Consider the following 21,541-nt stretch of genomic DNA (forward strand, 5'->3'; position numbering starts at 1 on the left):
ACATCAACTTTTAACAACGTATCAAAACTGTTAGCTTGAAATATTTAGGAATTGTATGAAAGGAAAAGCAATTTAGACAACATGAATACAAAGTACGCTAAGTGAGTCCAAATTTAACCAACAACAAAAGCTATGATGAACTTCCTAGGGATAAGAATCGAAGTCAGGTCAACAAAGATGTAAAAGATAGAGTTTTAATAGGTCATTAGCATCAAACTTGAGGAGGAGCATGATGAAGCGGGAAAGAGAGGTATGAATAGTAATGCTTATGGTCAAAGAAAAAGGGAAATTAGACAACAAGGAAACGCCAGGTACTTAAACCTCCAACCACACATCATCCTAAACGGTTCTGAAAACTTCTTAGCAACAAAACTTATAACCACAACACTCCCAAGGATTTCCTCAAATCACTTATGTTACTTCACCCTAAGCAGTTCCATGAAACAAGGCACTCCACTATGAGTGTGATTTCACTACTCCAAATTCTCAACCATCCACAAACAACCTCCACAAGATCAAGGTCAAGGTTCCCAACAAAGCTATACTCATATCCAACTAGTGTCAACCAATGGGTTCCTCAAAATGGTAAAATGCTCAATCAAGGGTCCTAATTCCAAGCTCTAAATCCCGAGAAAGGTTGCTCAACTATTCCACAAGGTTCTCATTTCAAAACAAGGTAGTAACATGTCAACCCAAAGTCTGAAAAGTCAATAGGATCTCGAGTCCTTTTATCTTTTTACTTATCATGGGTTGCCAAAAGCAGAACTACACTCATCTACAACATCATCCCATCATCTCAAGTACTGAATACAACCTCAAAGTTTCTAAAACCATAAATTGAAACTATGTTCTTAAACTTAACAATTGGTGTCAACCATACCATTATCCTTTCTAGTTACTAAAACAAGCGCGAAGACTTCCCAACAATGTAGCTTACTCTCACTCTCATACCATACTTCAAGTAGTAATCAATATCACTCACTTAAACCAACTAATAATCCCACCATTAGCATTTCTCATATGGTAACATACACATTATCCAACTCTCATATCCAAAGTGATTATGGAAGCCAATCACAAACTCGACTTACTTAGTCAATCCTACATCCTCAAATCCACCATTCAATTTCATCCATTTTAAGTCAAGTACTAAGCACTAGCATCCCAAACATAAACAACAAAGCCAGGTTCTATAACCTTAGTAACCAATGCAACTCACACTTGACACACAAAATCCACCAATCAAATATGCTCACTTTATCAAGGATCTAGGTATATGAATCACTAAGTATGTCTCATCACACAACCTAAGTCTTTCCAACATCACAACCTCTCAAAACCAGGGTTATGGGTTAACCACAAACAAACTCCAAAAGCCAAATTTTTCCAACCAAGGTCAACATTTCTCAAAACAAAGAGTACTATCAACATGCGTTAAGGAAGGATAAACAAGGAACAAAGGACAAGTTAGGAAATACAAGAGTAGCTTTCAAAGTAAAACAGAAGAGAGTTTAGAAGGAGGATAGCACCAAGAGATAAAGAATAAGGCAAGATACACAAAGAACGAGAAACATCTTCAAGGAAGTAGAAGCATTCTTCAAAGTCGAACAAATCTTCAATACTCGGCAATAGGAACCAAATCTTAATCATCACATTGGTAAGCTCATGGTATGTCAATCCAAGAGCACAACAATCAACAAACATGTTAGAACCTAACAAAGAGCAAACACAATACAGACTACCACATTAGGTCCTTAAGTCTACCCATCTCTCATTCATTATTCAAGGTCAAGTTCAAATTTAAATTTGGGGTACACGTGTGTGCGTCAGGAGCAACATAGGCTCTGATACCAACTGTGACACCCCGCGATAACGCGGAAAATATAACTAATAAAGTAAATCGAAAATTTGTGATATTTTAAAAACTTTTTAGTTATTAGTTAAAGATTAACATGCGGGTGCCAAAATGAGAAGAAACAAATACAATAATAGACAAAATTAGGTTAATACAACCCAAGTCTAGAAGGCGGGGAAAAGATATCCCACGAATAAACATATAAGGGGTATCTAAACTAGCAACTAAGGCCCAAGGGTTTAGTTCTCGCTAGCCCACACATCTTCCCCACGTAAGCATCTTCACCACCTGTCATTCATGTAAACATGAACGCCACAGTCATTGGGGAGTAACTCAAGGTTCTCCCAGCCGCAATATGTCGAAACGAACATAACAAAGAACATAAACAAACAATCATATTAGATAAGACATGAGTGAATCGAATAATAACTAAACATGGGATCATACGTGTTTAAACCAACAAGGAATAAAGAAATGATGGAATAAACAGGTAAGGCATAAGAAACAATAAATAAATGGAGAAGAAAGACAAGAAACCGACACGACCACTTAGCCACGAGCACGTATTTCAAGGAGATATGACCAAAGTAACCATCCAAATAATGCAAGACATTTATCACTCTTAGACTATAATTTCCCCGGGTAGGACTACGATAATAATACGGTCCTAGTCTAAATCTGCAGATTCTCGGGCGTACATCCCGATTCGACGTGCGCCAGCACAGCACGCACCCAAGACTCGACTAGTAAGGAGACCGAGTACCCCAATCGCCAGAACAGCACGAAAGTGGCGGAAAGACTAAGATAAGACTCACTTGCCAGAACAGCACAAGTGGCCAAGAGCCGTACTTGCAAAAACAGCACAAGTAGGCCAAAACCGTACTTGCCAGAACAGCACAAGTAGGTCAAACCCGTGCTTGCCAGAACAACACAAGCAAGGCAAAGATGTATGTCAAGCACGTACGATGGTAATATGGCATTTATACAAGAATACGACTCTTACAAGTAATTATTTTTAATAACCTTTTCATGCTTGTAACATATAAATAAACATTTCATTTCATAATTATACATGCCGGTTAAATAGAATAAACATGAACAACAAACAAGTACATTGGACAGGATTATTAATGTCACACTCATACTTATGGCTTGCATCTCACCATAAGTACAGATGGGAACATCAGTCCCGATGATCATATCGCAACTAGAGGGCCTATGGCTCACCCCTAGTGTCCGATAGGACCAAGGCTCCAGGACGGGATTATTAAGAATATGACTCTTCACAAATAACTATTTAGTAATAATGACTCATACTTGTGTTATATTACTAAACATTCCATTTTATAATTTATCATGCCGTTTAAATAAAATATAACGGATACAAGAGCATGCTAAGACGAGTAATCATGAGACGGAAACAAGAGCATGCTAAGACGGATACAAAAATGTTTACACCTACTTACCACACACATCAACCCAGGCCCAAATGACCACCTAGCAAGCTACCCAAAACCGAGACAAACAACCCAACCAATCACCCATGAACCGAGCTAACATTAGTCACCACTACAACCTATGGTCCGCCCCTAAAACAGTCCCACAACGGCCAAATGGCGGCCTGCTCTGCCACGTTAAAACAGTCCCAAAATCCTGCAAAGTACCACTCCTAAGGCAGAGTACAATACACCTCACTTTACTCCATTCCTGTGCATAAAACAAGACGAAGTTGAGCTATCTACGACTTCACTTGAGACGGGTTAAGACTGAATTTCACGAGTATAACATGACTCAAAATCAGTCCCAAAAGACTGCTCTACCCATCCCAAAACAAAGAGCCAAAACGGGTTCGCGAAACAGCCACCCAAAATGTGCGAAGCACGGCCATGGAGGGACAATCCTGCAAAAGGGACGCAGCATACAGTCGAAAATAAAGCATAGTCGAAATCTCTCAATGGCATTAGGCTATGAAAACAGTCAAATTAACATGTAAATTGCTTCCTAAACTCATGTAATCCACTATACACAAGCAAAAGGACATAAAGGCTCAATCTTTACGACCAAAAGGGTGACAACCGAGTAAAAGGACGAAAATATCGACTCATTGTCGAGTAACCTATCACCGTTACCTGTTTTTGATCTCTTAAACGTCCAAGGAACTGTCCAAGGGTAACCCCAAACCCAGAATGGAAGAAATTAGCTCCGAAATCGCATCCCTGAAAGACGACCCAAAAGTAACAGGACGAAAGCTTTGTTCTTTATTGCATATAAAGAAGGAGGACGAGATGGGGAAGCTATTGGTGCAAAATTCATGGAATTTGGTTGAGGAATGAAGGAGGGATCTATGGTTGAAGGTGGTAAAAATGGTGGTGCGGAGCTTGAGTTTGTTGCTGCTGCTGTTGTTGTTTTACGCAGGGGAAAAAGAAGAAGAAAGAGTGAGGGGTGTGGGGTTGGGGACGCCGCATAGGATAACAACAATAATAGAATAATGATAGTACAAACTAATAATACATAATAATAATGCTAATAATATATAAATATATAATAAAGAGATATTTAGGGGTGGAGTGTAGGGAGGGGGGGAGGGTGGTAGGTGAGCGTGTTGTCGATTTCTGGTTCGTCCGGATTAAAGTAAGTACAAAGTAAAATGTGACGGTCTATAGCTAGACGGAAAAATGTCTCGAGTTTATTTTAACTTGAGACGGAAACTAATATTATTACTGTCACTACTATTGTCCGACCAAAAATACGTACACATGTATTCTTATTTAATTTATGTCCCAAATATAAATTAATGATAATACATATTTTTATATAAATGAGTTTTTATATATATTACTTTTATAAAAATCGTGTTTGACATAAAATTAGTTAAATTGAACAATTAAAAATATAAAATAAAGTAATCAAACGGTTTAATAAATTTTAAATGTTAAAATGGGAAATTCGCGGGGTGTCACATAGTAGGCCACCAAAATGTTTTCTTGAGGTCCTTATAAAGCTTGTCCCCTCCTGGGTGAACTGAATAAGGAGTGAAATTAGCCTCTATCATGATTACTCTCCTCAAATCTGCATCATTAGGAACACACCATTCCCATCAAAACGAACACCCCCATCTGTATGGATAGAAAACCTGGAAATCGTGCCACTCTCCACCCTTGACTTCCATTCTTGTATCTTTGGATCAAGCTCTTGTTTCCTCTTTATATCATCATACAAGTCTGGCTCGATCGTCAAGTCCCCGATGGTATCCCCTTTCCTAATCATGTGGATTCCCATCTTGGACATCTCATCCTTCAGCTTCAGCAAAGACATAGCTGTACACAACGAATGAACACTCATCTTACTCAAGGCATCTGCCATGACATTAGCCTTATCCTCATGATAGATGATCTCCATGTCATAGTCCCCAATCAGCTACATCCATCGTCTATGTCGCATGTTAAGCTCTTTCTGAGCGTAGATATATTTCAGACTCGTATGATCTGAAAACACCTTAAAAGTTGCCCCATAAAGATAGCGCCTCCAAATCTGAAGAGCAAAAAAAACTGCACCCAGCTCCAAATCATGAGTAGGATAGTTCTCCTCATACGGCTTCAACTGCCTCGACGCATAAGCTATAACCTTCCCATTCTGTATGAAAACACATTCCAAACCATTCTTTGAAGCATCGGTGTATACTTCAAAGTTCGCGCTTCCCTCAGGTAACGCTAAGATAAGAACTGTGGTCAAACGCTCCTTTTGAAAGGATACTATACCCTCTAATTAAATTCATTTAATTAATAATCTAATTTACTCTTTAAAACTAGATGTTGATCTTATGCATGCGTAACAAAATATTAAACAAAGATAAGAAGAATGCTTCTTACAATATGGAAATCGGATTTTAAGGGCACAAGTAAGAACACCTTTCTTACTTGTTCTTAAGTTCAAAATAAATTGATGATCCCCTTTGTCCCAATATTGTGAGAACCTCCTTTCAATTGCACCAAGACAAACCCTTAATTCTAATTAATATATTAACTAGATATATATAATTAGAGACCTTAAAATATAATTTTAATAATATTCTTACTACTACACTAGTAATCTTATATTGTGATTAGAATTGTTGATGAACAATATTCATGTATTCTAAAGCAAGTTTTACAGAGTAGTGGGAGAGAAGATGAGAATAACAAAATAATGAATGTATGAATATTGCATGGGAAAATGAATAGAGAACAAATTCTCTAATGTAGAGGGAGGGGTGCCGGTTCAAGGGGAGTGGAAGACCAATGCATGGTCCTTCCCTTTTTCCTTTTGTTCTTATCTAAACCTTAGTCATGTAAGGCTAGGTAAGTAGAGTCATCATGATGTTATTTTAGCTTATTAAAATAAATCACCCACCATCCTCTAAACCCTCTTCATTTCGGTCCATTGTATAAAATGGACAACCATTTTATTTTGTCAATTTGTCACTTGTCACACAATATGTCACATGTAGTATGTAACATATTATTAATTAATTTAATGCATATTTATCAAATAAATATCATTTTTATACATTAATTAAATTACATATAACATATTGTAATTATAATTAACCATTCATTCTTATCTCAATTGTTTCATAAACAATAATCAATTTTAGTAATAAAATATTTTAATTACTAAAATAAATCTTATTTAATCAAATTACAGTAAGATATAAATATTCTATCTCATAGATGAATTGTTGAATTTTAAGGAATTGATTAACTTGTATTGTCATACAATTAATCAATTTGTCTATTAAGGGAATTTGTCCTATAGGTGTGACCTTAAAGGATCAACTGATCATCACCGTCAAACGACAGTAATGTCAAACTCTAGTTAGCCAATCATTACTGATTAATGTTGATCAGTTGACTATATTAATGAATCATCCCTTACGTATTCTTAATTTGAGATTTAAATATGTGATCGCACTATTGTTGAGGACACATACTCCAACAATCTCCCACTTGTCCTCGACAAGTGTGCGTCACCAATTCTCTTGTCCTATTACAATCTCCCACTCAATGCAAGGTGTCTCGCAGGTCGTTCTTGAAAGTGATCACATCAAGAGTGGTTTCCTCGATCTGGAGAGTAATTGTCTGACCGGAATTATCTACCGTAGACACCTTCCGAGCGTGGCCACGCATTTTTAGTTCACTAATCCTCGAGTGGCCCTGAGATTTTTAAATAACCCTGACAAGGGGGTGGACAATTCCTATCACACTATTCCCTTTGTTTAGCCACAGCTCATCATGACTCGAGAGATGCCCATTTGACCTCATTTACGAAAATCGTAGAGCACAACTCAAAGTCACTCAGAAACTGTGCCAACTTGGGCGAACAGTCTTTAGTCAAAGAATTGACTCAAAAGAATACTATAGTAGCTCTTGCCATGACCAAGCTATATATGAATTACCAGAACTCTATAAGCGGTCACTGCCCGACAGAGTGTCCCTTACAGTCTGCCTATGTGATCGACTAGTCATCTCTTATGACCCTATGGCACTTGAACTTGCCATCAATCGCATCACACTCTAGTCACTTGGAGATGTCACCTCATATAAGTGACTAGGGGCCAATACTATGTTAATCCAGTTCACTTAAATAGGGTTCAATATTGTGTCGACAACCTATTTGGAACACAAAGTATTATAAGAAGAGTTTTGAATAAAACTCAAACGATGAATGTATTATCACATATGTAAAATTGATTTTATATCAATTACTATATAATTTATAATCCATACTTAATATTGTATACATCCATACCTCTGAACTCAATTGAAATAGCATGACTTATCATGCTAAGCCTATATGAAGGCTTTGGTTAGTGAGTCTTAGCAACACATTGCACTTTCCCTAACCTTACTATATACCTTTTACCTTTGTTATGTATAATCTTTATTATAAAACTTTTGAGTACATGTCTAAATCAATTCTAGACATAGGCTCTCTTGCCTTTGAATAACTCCCACTGTCTTCACACTGTGTAGGGATAGGACCTTCGGTTATTGGAACGAACTACCATAGTTCCTCCAATTCATAAAACCGAATTCTAATATGATATCCTCCCTCCTTGCATATCTCATTATTGCAAGTGTACTCAATTTCTATTGTGTATATCTCATTGTTCAACTACCTAGGATGGTTCTAGCAGATATCCTCCTAAAATAATATAGCCAAGATGGTTTTCTAACCATCCTTATGTGTTTAGAATATGGTTCTCGTGTAACTCCTTGCACATAAATCCCTCTCAATTCTAAATACTTAGCTTCATATCTTTAGTACTTCCTGAGTACTAACTAATGAACTATATGGCTATATAGAGACTTCTCTCAAAGATTCGATTTACAACTTCTCGTCATACTTGATGGGTGTATTTTATATAAGCTTTTTACCTCATTTTTATACGCATTTCTATACTATTTATGTAGCATCTAGCTACAAATACCCCCGAATAGTCTACTTTGGTTTATCTTGTGTAAATTGCAAGTACGGACCAGAAAGAAGATAAACCGAGCCTAAACTTATCTCATTTGCATGCATTTGTGGAGAATAAGGAATCAGAGCTTGGAATCTTTCACTTGAAAGACACGTGAGCTGACCTCGGAAGGTGTCAAGGAGTCCTACGTGCTAATATAGCTTGATCAACCACTTTTTAGTCGATCGAATGCTTTATTTATTGAAGATTCACTCCATCGAGTTGTTTTGATACTCGTTCGATAGGGCTAAAACGAGAAGTACTCGATCGAATGGTTATTCTGTTCGAACGAGAGGAATTGCTGGATTTGATCTCGATCGAGTGGTTTGATTTCACTCGATCGAGAGGTTTTATCATTGTATACTTGTTTTTGCATTATTTTGAGTGGGCTTTGTAATTAGGATTATATTAGGTTAAGTACTGCGTGTTACTACTTCTTCATGATCTCTGAACTACGACATCTCTCTCTCTTCCTCTCTACTCTTTCATACTCTTACTTTAGAACTATTGCTTGGATCAAAACTTGTAATCGGTACCACTTTCTTTTATCTTAATCTTAATCTTTTGTTCTCTTTAATTCTTTCTCTCTTATTTGTTTTTGTTATCATTAATCTCTCATTACTTGCTACCATGTTTAATTCTTCTTGCTTGTGTATGATTGTTGCTATCACAATAATAATACATAGCTAATTTCTCTTGCTAAGACTTAGGGAATCCATGATTATGAAGGAATTGTAAATCGAATTATTAGGTTTAATGCTAGTGTAGTTTTTGTTGTTAATCGCTACATTTAATTGTTTCTGCCTAATTGAGTCGATGCAATGAGTCATTAAACCGCAGTAAACCTTGACCTAGATTGGAAGATTGGAAAGGGTGAGACTTGTAGCGAATATTAGGGCACGTAGTGAGGGCGGAAGCTAAGCTATCTATGCTTTAGGGCTAATTGAGACCGGAAGGAGATATTCATTGCCCTATAGACCATACTTGCATTGACCTGAGACCTAGATTGCATGACTGAAGAATCATGGTGAACCGACTGTCTTAGCTATTTTCTCTCTGTTTGCTTAACCTTCAATCCCTTGTTTTTCCTCTCTTTATTGATCTCTTTTAGATTAGAACAAATAATTAAAACCCCCAGAACTGTTACCTAGACGGACTTAATTAAGTTGACATTTTCCCATCTCCCTGTGGAGATCGACCCTACTTGCTGCTAACTTTTGTTAGTTGTTTCTAGGTATTTATTTTTGGTACCTGACAACGATATCAAATTTTGGCGCCGTTGCCGGGGAGGTGGCGTAATTTTGTTGCTTGAATTAATTTTGTCTCTCATCTCAAGGAATTTATTCCTTGAGATTGATCTTTTTTGTTAGTTCTTGATAAGTTTTGCAGGATATCCATTCTAGAAGAGAACATTGTCGTACCTACTTCACTTTAAATTCTATCTGCCAGGATGCCGAATATAGCCAGTCATTCAGAGCCTACGGTGGATTCTCTTCCAAAAGGTTTCCTATTACCCACTACTCATTCGGGGACCTTTGGAATCCACCCCTCTTACATACAACTGGCCGAGAGAAATCTTTTAGGGGGGATACCTTGAGAAGATCCGTGCAAGCATATAGAATTATTTACAGAGTACTGTTCCACCATTCCTCTTGCTGCTGGGGTGACACAAGACAGAGTGAAGGGAGTCCTTTTCCCCTTCTCTTTGACTGATGATGCCCGGGAATGGTTGAGAGATTTAGACAGGGAAGCCGTCGGTGTAACCGACTGGAATTCCCTTGCCTTGGCCTTTTACAGGCGATATTTTCCACCACAGCGTACTAATGCCTTGAGAGCTCAAATTACTGCATTTGAGCAACTACCTACTGAATACTTGAACGGGGCTTGGACTAGGTTTAAGAAGCTCGTCCATTCTGTGCCTCATCATGGTTTCAAGCGCTGGTTCTTATGTACCCAATTTTATAATGGGTTGTATCCGGACCAGAGGGCTGTTCTTGATAATGCAACCAAAGGGAGATTCCAGAAGAACGTAGAGGATAATCAAGGGTGGCATCTTATTGAGGAAATGGCCATCCATGTTGCCGAGTATGGATATCCCCGAGGAGGTAGGCATGTGAACGAGTTGGTAGTAGCTGAGGTGAAGAGTCCTAGCGGAAGTCTAGGTAATCCGGAGACTATACAGACTATGGGTGAGCATGCACAAGTTTGTGCTATTATTGAGTATCAGATAATATGTGGTAGATGCGGTATGGAGGGGCATGACTCTATCGGTTGTATGGCAAATGTAGAGCGTGTCCTTGCTTATCACAAATTCAAGCAAGGAGTTCCTTTTTCCAAATTATATGAAGACTTGACCTCAACTAGTGCTTCTATTCCTTCTACACCAACGCCGCAACCGGACTCCCCCTCTACAAATGGTGAGTTAGCCGAACTAAAATCCTTGGTATTGAACTTAACACAACAGCTTGGCGAGAAATGCAATAAGGATAATACCGCTATTGTGGAGCTAAGAGAGCAAGTTGCGCAATTAATGTTGGAGTTAGTGTCCTCCACAATAGTGCGTTAACATAATAAATCTCATTAATGGAATATCATCAGATATTTATTTATTTGATCCTCGTCAGTTGATTAACGTAAATCGATAACGGTTGGCTGACTAGAGTTTGACGTTATTGTCGTGAGACGGCGGTGATCAACTGACCCATTTCGGTCACACCCAAAGGAACGAACCCCAATAGACAACTAATTAATTGTATGAGATACAATGTATTTAGTCCCTTGATTTGTAGACTAAAAAGTTAGTCGATTATTTTTAGAGAGATTTCGAGTTGCGAACACGAGGAGCGGCAGTTATTATTTAATTATGCGATAATTGAATAATAAGTTTTGGGAGACGGGTTTTAGTTAATTAACTGTTAATTTACTAAAATTGTACTAATTGATTAATGTGATTAATATTAGTACGTAAATAATATGTGTAGTTGTACACGTATATTTACGGAGTGAATTGGACGAATTAATTATGGAAGTATTTAAACATGATACGATGTTTAAAATAAAAATTACACGGATTTGTGCGACAAATATAAGAACCAATATGGACCCGTAAATGGTCAAGTGGACTGTGTAAAATAAGAGTAGTGGATGATTACTCACATAATCATTTCACCTTATTTTGTATACTACCATAATTTATCTTATGTAAGAGTTTGCATGTGATGTAAGATGAAAAACATAAGACAAAATTAGTCCACTCCCTCACTCCACCTCCACCCGCCACTTCCCTTCCTATTCACTCCATCTATTGTTCATTTATTTACACTACCTCACTTCTTCACTCAACACTTTTGCATGTGAACAATTCTTCAACATCTCTCTAAAAATATTACTCATCTTTACTAAGCTTGTTAGTAAAAAAATATTATTACTAATACTAGTTAGTAATATTACTAATAATATCAAGGGTACATTATTAACAAGTTCTAGTTCAATACTTGTTATTATTTTTGGGTTAGTTCTTGGGTGCAACAAGAAGGAGATCTTCTCTTTGAAAATTATTAAGGAGGATCATCCATTTGGAATAAGCTCAAGAACAAGCTAGTAAGGTGAACTAGTTTGTGCCCTTTTTACCACAAATTCAATGTAAGGAAATTATTTTTCCTTATACTTTCTTTTTATGCTTTCATATTAGCATGCATGTTACATAGATCACCTAGATAACAATTTATGAGATAAACTATTTTTTATTAGAGAGTCTAATATGGATCTATGATCTTTCAAGTGGTATCAGAGCTTAGGCTTGTAATTTGCATGTTGATTTTAAGCATTTTAATGAATTACGAGATAATTTATAAAAACTAAAAAATTGTGTTAGAAGAGATTTTAGCACGAAATTTTTGGGACATGCATACCTACTGATCTCAAAAGTTTTGTGGTATTTTTTGGTGATTTTGGAAGTTATTTTGCTATTTTTAATGATTTTTGGTAGAAAACCGAGTCAAAATGTCGCATTTTAGTTAAAAATTGAGTAAAAATAGTGAAATTTTGATTCCGTGCATGGATTTTTTTATGGTAGTTCATGCATGTTTTCCTTCTGATTGTATGCAAAAAGTTGAAGGTTGGTTCGAATTTTTGCATGTTTATTGATTTTATGAGATAAAAGTCGATAAAAGTCAAATTAATTAATCATAATTTTGAAACTTTAGATTCTGCCAATGATAAATTTATGTACATTTAAGAATATTATTTGATTATTAAAAGTGATTTTGTATGTGTGTTTTCACTTTGTTTTGATGTTTATTGGTTTTAGTGGTTAAAAACCGATAAATATCGATCTTTTTCTTCACAAAATTTATCCGGAATTTTTGGGCAATTTTTCTGACATTTTGGTGTTCTTGGGAGTGTTCCAGAATACTAAAAATTTCTGTTTCAATTTTTTGGGTAATGTTTCAATTATTTTGGATTTTTACTTAAATATTATGATTTTATCGATTAAATTAGGAAAATATCACCAAATCAAACTAATTATTTATCATAAAATTAATGAGGACTAATTTTTAAGTTCAAAACTATGTGGACAATTAGTTTGGACTTAAATGAGATTTAAGAGTTGATTATTGATTTTTACATGTTAAAAATCGATTAAATCCACAAAACCCGAGATGGATACCAACGAATGATAGATAGGGTGATTTTGGCATCATTTTACAGCATTTTAAGCATATTTATTTAAGTTGAATGAATGATTGTCATTTATTTAAAGTATTTATCTTGTTGTACCTAGTATGGCCTAGTTAATTTTAATCGTTATTACCCGAAATGAATGGGAATATCGATTTGTTTGTAATTAAATACGATCTCGTATCGTCGGTTTGTAATTAATTAATAGTTTTGTTTATTTTATTAATTAATGTATAATAGGAATAGCTATGTAATTCATTTGTAATAGTTATTTTTACCGGCGATTCCAAAAGACGGATTACAACGAGACGGAGTCTATTTTTGGAAGGTGCTCCAAATCCCACAAGGAAGAGCCACTTATGGAATGAAGAGGCAAGGGACCAAGGAGTTGGTTTCCGAAATGTAATAGACTAGTTGTTATTAACTAGGTGGCCATACTAGGATTTATTCATATGCTTACATGTTTGCTTGTTTTATTTTCGTGCATGCCAAAAATCGCCATTCACATGCATTTTAATTTCGCGGTTGTCAATTAACGTCATTTACATTCACCGAATTAATTCACTTATAAGGAATTTATGACTAAATTGACAAGATCTCTCACATAACTAAAATTGAGATTAGCCTTACCAATTAGTAACACCTATGAATCTCTTGTTCATTAGAGCCACGCTCGCCCAAGCGGGGTGTTCTCTTTTTACCTTGGGTAAGTAGGGTGGTAAACAGTTATCACACGCTAAAATTGGTTGGACTCAACGGGATATAAGACGGTCTTGTGTTCCGGGGCTAGTAGATGAATTTGAGGAAATTCGTCGACCCAGAGTTCTAGAGGTAGAATTAGTCAACGTGACTTACCGAATTTACGCAATTATGGGATGTTTCGCCCAAGCGATGCTCATTTTTGTTTAATATTTGGGTCTTGGAATCATTTATATAATTTAGTGGGAGGTCATTATATAAATGCTAAAACTTGCTAAACATGTTTTTACAAGTAATTTTTAAAAAACAATGAATGTTAATTTTTCCTTTTTGTTGTAGCATTCTAATTCGCAATGGCAACTTCATCAACTCCATCGACTACTTCACTAGGCAAAGATTCATGGCTAAGGTCCGTAATGGATAAATGTATTTTAAAAGATGACGGTAGTAACTTTCTTAAATGGGAATCCAACATCAAAAGTGTCGCGTTGTCCGACAATGTGCTCACTTACTTGACCGATGCTCCCCCAATTGAGCCCGGTGTAAGAGCTTCATCGGCGGTGCAGACCGCCTATGATGACTATGTGAGGATGTTGAATGATATCAAGAATGTGTGGATATGGTCAATATCCCCAAAGCTCAAGCTATCATGCATTTCTTTAAATGCGTACGAGATTTTCACTCGTATGATCACTATGTTTTCACAAACACCAAAAGTCCGTCAATACGATGCGGCGGCACGCTTCTTTGATGCTAAGCTTGAGAGGGGCCAAAAGGTTGGTCCCCATGTACTCAAAATGGTCGAATATGTTGACATCCTAGAGCGTCTAGGGTGTAAGATTCCTAAGACTCTTGTGGTTGATCGTATCCTCCACTCACTCCCCACCAAGTTTGCCCACTTTAGAGTAAACTACAACATGAATGACATGGATAAGAGTTACCATGAAATTCATGCACTCCTCACCCAAGAGGAGAGGGATGTGGAGGCTAGTGGGAGTGAAAAAGGAGATGTTTTAACCATGAAGTTAAAGAACATGTCCTTTGGAGTCAAGAAAGGAAAAGGGAAGGAAAAGTCCCAATTCAAGAAATTGTCAAAGAAAAATGACAAAGGAAAGGGGAAGGCCGTTGAGAATGGCAATCCCAAGGCAAAAAGTGTCAAGCTCTCCGAGGCCGAATGTTTCCATTGTAATGGGAAGGGGCATTATAGGAGGAGTTGTCCCAAATACTTGGAGGATCTCAAGGAAGGGCGTGTGACGCCTATTGGTATGATTTCCTCTCTCTATGTGATATATGTTAATTATGCTTGTACTTACACTTGTGTACTTGATACCGGATGTGGCTCTCACCTTTGTAACCATTTGCAGGGTTTAAGGGACGTGCAAGCACTAGCAAAAGGTGATGTGGATCTCCACATGGGCAATGGAGCTAGAGTAGCCGCTGTTTCCGTGTGGACCTATGTGCTCACTTTAGCTAGTGGTTTAGAGTTGTATTTAAATAAGTGTTATTTTGTACCAACTTTAACTAAGAACATCATCTCCATTTCCGCGTTAGACGCGGAAGGCTTTTGTTTTATGATTAAGGACAAGTGTTGTACTTTTTCTTTAAATGATGTGGTTTATGGAAAGGCCATTTCAATTGGAGGCATTTATGTTTTAAATGATGTTAATGACGTTTATCATGTGGAAACTAAAAAGCTCAAAACGGGTGATTCAAACGAATCCTACATTTGGCATTGTCGTTTAGGCCACATAAACGAAAGACGCATTAAGAGACTTGCTTCATCAAAAGTGCTCAAACCATTTGGTTTCGAATCTTATGGTACATGCGAGTCTTGCCTTTTAGGCAAGATGACTCGTGCACCTTTTGCAGGAAAAGGGACACGAGCTAGTGAGGTTTTGGCCCTCATATATACGGATGTGTGTGGACCATTAACCATCACCGCTAGAGAAGGTTTTCACTACTTCATTACTTTTACTGATGACTTAAGTAGATATGGGTATGGCTACTTAATGAAGAACAAGAGTGAAGCCTTTGACAAGTTCAAAGAGTTCTAAAAGGAAGTAGAGAACCAATTGGATAAAAAGATAAAGACCCTACGGTCTGACAGTGGTGGTGAGTATTTAAATATTGAATTTGATTCACACCTAAAAGATTGTGGTATAGTATCACAATGGACTCCTCATGGCACACTGCAATTAAATAGTGTGGCCGAAAGGAGAAACCGAGCTTTACTTGATATGGTTCGGTCAATGATGAGTCTAACCGAGCTTCCTAGTTCATTTTGAGGTTTTCCCTCTTGTCTGCAGTATTTTCACTAAATAGAAGCCCGACTAAAGCGGCCGATAAGACTCTATATGAGATATGGACAGGGAAAGTCCCTCATTTGTCATTCATGTGTATTTGGGGTTGCGAAGCGTACGTTAAGATCAAGTCTGACAATAAGCTTGCACCCAGGTCTGACAAATGTCTTTTTGTAAGATATCCAAGGGAAACACGTGGCTATTACTTCTACAATAAACACGAGAATAAAGTGTTTGTGGCTCGTGATACTGTCTTCCTAGAAAAGGAGTTTATTTCTAGGAGACATAGTGGGAGAAAATTTGAACTTGAAGAAGTTCGAGAGCCACAAACCGAGAATGAGGTAGAGGAGAACGTGGAGGATAGCATTCCCTCTTCCTCTGAAACGGTAATTATTCCTAGAAAGTCTAGTAGGATTTCTAATCCACCTCATCGCTACCTTGGTAACATCGAAGAAGATGGTGTTTTGTTACTTTTTGAAAGTGATGAACCCACTACCTACAAATCGGCCATGTCTAGTCCCGACTCCTCGCTTTGGCTAGAAGCCATGCGGTCCGAAATGGATTCCATGTACGAGAACCAATTATGGGACTTGGTGGATTACCTGAGGGAGTGCGACCTCATCAGTGTTAATGTATATATAAAATTAAGCTCGGCGTGGATAAACATGTGGATGTTTACAAAACTAGATTGGTGGCAAAAGGTTTCACCCAAGTTCATGGTTTACACTATGACGAAACCTTTTCTCCAGTCACTATGCTTAGGTCTATTAGGATAATCTTAGCGGTTGCCGCATTTCATGATTATGAGATTTGGAAAATGGATGTCAAAACCGCCTTCTTGAAGGGATTCTAGAAAAAGAGGTGTACATGATACAACCTGAAGGTTTTTTGGATACATCTAACCCTAAGAAGGTGTGTAAGCTCAAGAAGTTCATTTATGGTCTTAAGCAAGCATGTAGGAGTTGGAATCATCGCTTTGATCATGTTATTAAACAATATGGTTTCACTAGAAGTGTGGAATAACCGTGTTTATACATGAAGTTTAGTGGGAGTAAGGTTGCATTCCTTGTCCTATATGTGGATGACATATTGCTCATTGGGAATGATGTTCCATCACTCACTTCCATTAAGGAGTGACTAGGGAAACACTTCCAAATGAAGGACTTGGGAGAGGCACAACGAATCTTAGGTATCCGGATCTATAGGGATAGGTCTAAGAGGATACTAGCATTGAGTCAAGAAGCTTATATTGACAAAGTTCTTGACCGGTTCAATATGAAAGACTCCAAGAGAGGATTTCTACCTATGGGCCAAGGGATTACTTTGAGCAAGTCACACTCTCCCTCCACCCCTAAGGATATTGAACACATGAAGACCGTCCCTTATGCTTCCGTTGTTGGGTCTATCATGTATGCTATGATTTGCACTCGCCCCGACGTTGCGTATGCCTTGAGCATGACAAGTCGTTATCAAGCCAAGCCTGGTGAGAGTCACTGGATAGTCGTAAAGAACATTCTCAAGTACTTGAGAAGGACTAAGGATTCGTTATTAGTGTTTGGAGGAGAAACTGAGTTGCGTGTAAGAGGTTACAAGGACGCAAGTTTCCAAATTGATCGGGATGACATGAAATCCCAATCCGGCTATGTGTTTATGCTAAATGGAGGAGCTGTTTGCTGGAAGAGCTTCAAGTAAAGCGTTACAGCGGATTCTACAACAGAGGCTGAGTACCTTGCAGCGTCTGAGGCTGCGAACGAAACTGTTTGGATTAGGCAATTCATGGAGGGGCTAGGAGTAGTCCATTCCGCCAAAGATCCTGTCACTCTATATTGTGATAACAGTGGAGCTATTTTTCAAGCCAAAGAGCCTAAGTGTAGTAACAAATCTAGACACATTGAAAGGAAATACCATGTAATTAGAGTTTATGTGGAAAGGAAGGAAATTGACATTTGTAAGTGTTGTGACGGAGGCGTCCCGTTACCCAATAGTTAGTTGATTAGGGTTATAAGAACAAAATAATAGCGAATAACAAATAAAGTAACACACAGATATACGTGGTTCACCAGTAAAATAACTGGCTACGTCCACCCTGAAGGAGAGCAAAATTCACTATTGTGGAGATAATAGTACAACAGCAGACCGGTATACACGCGCTCAATATGAGCCAAAAGTATACCCTATTCTACCAACGAAATAGTAATCTCAAAAGGACAAAAGAGACTACCCAAACGAGATGAAGGACAAACGATCTTGTGGCCACCAAGATCCGAACAGACTCCTTCAATCTCCAAATTCAGACAAACGCCAATCTACTTGAGCCCGGAACAAACTGAAGCTTCCTCCCGAAGGGAACCTCACAAATCGACTCTCATAAGATTGTGCTCACAAATACTATCTCACCTCCTTAATTAACCTAGACTAATACAAGGATCTTTATATAGATTTATTCTACCCTAAATAAAAGATCTAGTCTAATTAGGAAACAAAGACAATTAGGAAATTAATTAATTAATTTCCTAATACAAGCAAAATACCAAAAACTCACCAAATAACTATCCTACGTGAATATTAACAAGAATGACCTAAAGCAATTAGGAAATGACGTGGGACCCATGCCCACTAACTTCCAAGATAGCAATGCACTTGTTCACATAACAATTCACGCATACGTGCATGAAGTCACGTCCACGACTCGCACCACACAAGGACCTGTCTTTCATTGTTCTTTGATTCGTTTCTTTGTCTCGCCTTAGCTTAATCTGTCTTCGACATAAATTCAAGGCACAAATTCCTAACAATCTCCACCTTGACTTGAATTATCCATAAACGAACTAAAACCCAAATCTGCTTCAATTGAGTCGATCCTTAAGTCACTACTTGTCCCAGTAATCTCCACTGACTTTAACACAACTCACAAATGAACAAACGAACCAAGTGTGCAACAAACGTGACCAAATATACGAAGTACCAAATGTAGCAAGCTGCAACTACCAAACGTACTAAGTACCATATATCTTTATACCAATAAGAAGGCCAAACGTATCAAACTCCGAAGAGGACAAAAGCTACTAAACGTCAACACAAATATATGAGATACCAAACGTCACTAATGATGGAACGGTGTACCAAAAACCACACAAACTAGATTCCAGAACAAAATCTCCTCCAAACTTCATGGCCAATTGTACCGTCGTACCAAATTGCCCCATAGAAGGACACAAATGCCATGAACAAAACAGAATGTCTCACTTGGTACAAAAGAAAGTGTCGCGAACACTACCAACATGCCTACACCAAGGCAACAAATTCCCAAGTCGAAACCAAAAACAACATTCTATGCGAGCACAAATCACCTCCATCAAAGATGCAAATTGTTAGACTAACAAGTCTAACCCAAAAGCTCCATAGAACAAACTCCCGTCGAAGTTTCAGATGACCCCTTACGAGATCCCAACGGCTCTTTTTCAAGAACACAAATAGCTCCACCTGGAACTCAAATTGCCTCACTGAGACACAAAAACAGCTGTAAGTTAGTCTTGAAGGATCCATTAGCTTGACCTGTATAGTAGCAAACTCCACCTTACCGCCAACACTACCATCCTTACACAAACTCACCAAATCCAGATGTATGTCAACTTTCAAAATATTCGCACCCAAAATCTTTTCACCCAAAATTCAACAAACCCAAATTAACGCCTAAAAGACAATTAACGCGGAAGCAGATCCCAAATCAGAACCTTAGCTCTGGTGCCAATTGTTGTGACGGAGGCGTCCCATTACCCAATAGTTAGTTGATTAGGGTGATAAGAACAAAATAATAGCGAATAACAAATAAAGTAACACACAGATATACGTGGTTCACTATTAAAATAACTGGCTACGTCCACCCTGAAGGAGAGCAAAATTCACTATTGTGGAGATAATAGTACAACAACAGACCGATATACACGCGCTCAATATGAGCCAAAAGTATACCCTATTCTACCAACAAAATAGTAATCTCAAAAGGACAAAAGAGACTACCCAAACGAGATGAAGGACAAACGATCTTGTGGCCACCAAGATCCGAACAGACTCCTTCAATCTCCAAATTCAGATGAACGCCAATCTACTTGAGCCCGGAACAAACTGAGGCTTCCTCCCGAAGGGAACCTCACAAATCGACTCTCATAAGATTGTGCTCACAAATACTATCTCCACCTCCTTAATTAACCTAGACTAATACAAGGGTCTTTATATAGATTTATTCTACCTTAAATAAAATATCTAGTCTAATTAGGAAACAAAGACAATTAGGAAATTAATTAATTAATTTCCTAATACAAGCAAAATACTAAAAACTCAACAAAGAACTATCCTACGTGAATATTAACAAGAATGACCTAAAGCAATTAGGAAATGATGTGGGACCCATGCCCACTAACTTCCAAGATAGCAATGCACTTGTTCACATAACAATTCACGCATACGTGCATGAAGTCACGTCCACGACTCGCACCACACACGGACCTGTCTTTTATTGTTCTTTGATTCGTTTATGTGTCTCGCCTTAGCTTAATCCGTCTTCGACATAAATTCAAGGCACAAATTCCTAACAGTAAGGTTGGGACAGATGATAATATTGCTGATCCTTTAACCAAGCCTTTATCAAAGGCTAAGCATGATGGTCATGTCGTCGCTATGGGATTGAGACGAGTACCAGATTTTCTTTAGATTATGGATATGTAATAATTGGATAGTGTATCTTTTATTATATATATGATAATCACATTCATTGTTTTCGTATTCATTCTTTTATGAATCTTTTATTTAGTATGACTAAATTTTAATACCTTCTTTATCTGAATAAGTTGTGCAGACAATGTTGAACACTATTCAAGTGAATAAGATGAACATTGTATTTTGTCCCTAGTCACTTAATGAGGTGACGTCTCGGAGTGACTAGATTGTAAGTCGATTAATGGTTGTTCAACACCATAAGGTCATATGTGATGACTGGTCGATTACATAGGCAAAGTGTGTGACACTTTACCGGACAGTGACCATTTAGAGAGTCCCTAAGTTCTATTATAGATGTCTGGTCGTGGCGGGGATCTCTAAGATGTTCTAATGAGTCGATTCTTTTGACTGGAGACTATTATCTGAGCAAGTGCAGTTTTCGAGTGACTTTGGTTTTTGTCCTAGGTCGTGCCGTGAAAGAAGGCCAAAAGGGCATTTACTAGGTCATGGTGAGCTGTATTATGAAATAGGATAGATAGGGCATACAAGAATTGTCCACCCACGTTGGGTAACTATATCTCAAGGCCACTCGAGGAGTTAATGACTACAAATGCGTGGCCACGCTCGGAAGTAATCTGTGAGAGATTTTTCCGGTCAGGTAGTCACACTCTCGATCGAGAAAACCACTCGCGATGTGTTCATGTGCAAGTGCGACCTGAAAGACACCTTGCATTGAGTGGGAGATTAAAACGGACAAGAGAATTGGTAGCGCACACCTTGTGTCGGACAAGT

The sequence above is a fragment of the Silene latifolia genome, chromosome 7 (assembly GCF_048544455.1).
Source record: "Silene latifolia isolate original U9 population chromosome 7, ASM4854445v1, whole genome shotgun sequence".
Classification (NCBI taxonomy): domain Eukaryota; kingdom Viridiplantae; phylum Streptophyta; class Magnoliopsida; order Caryophyllales; family Caryophyllaceae; genus Silene; species Silene latifolia.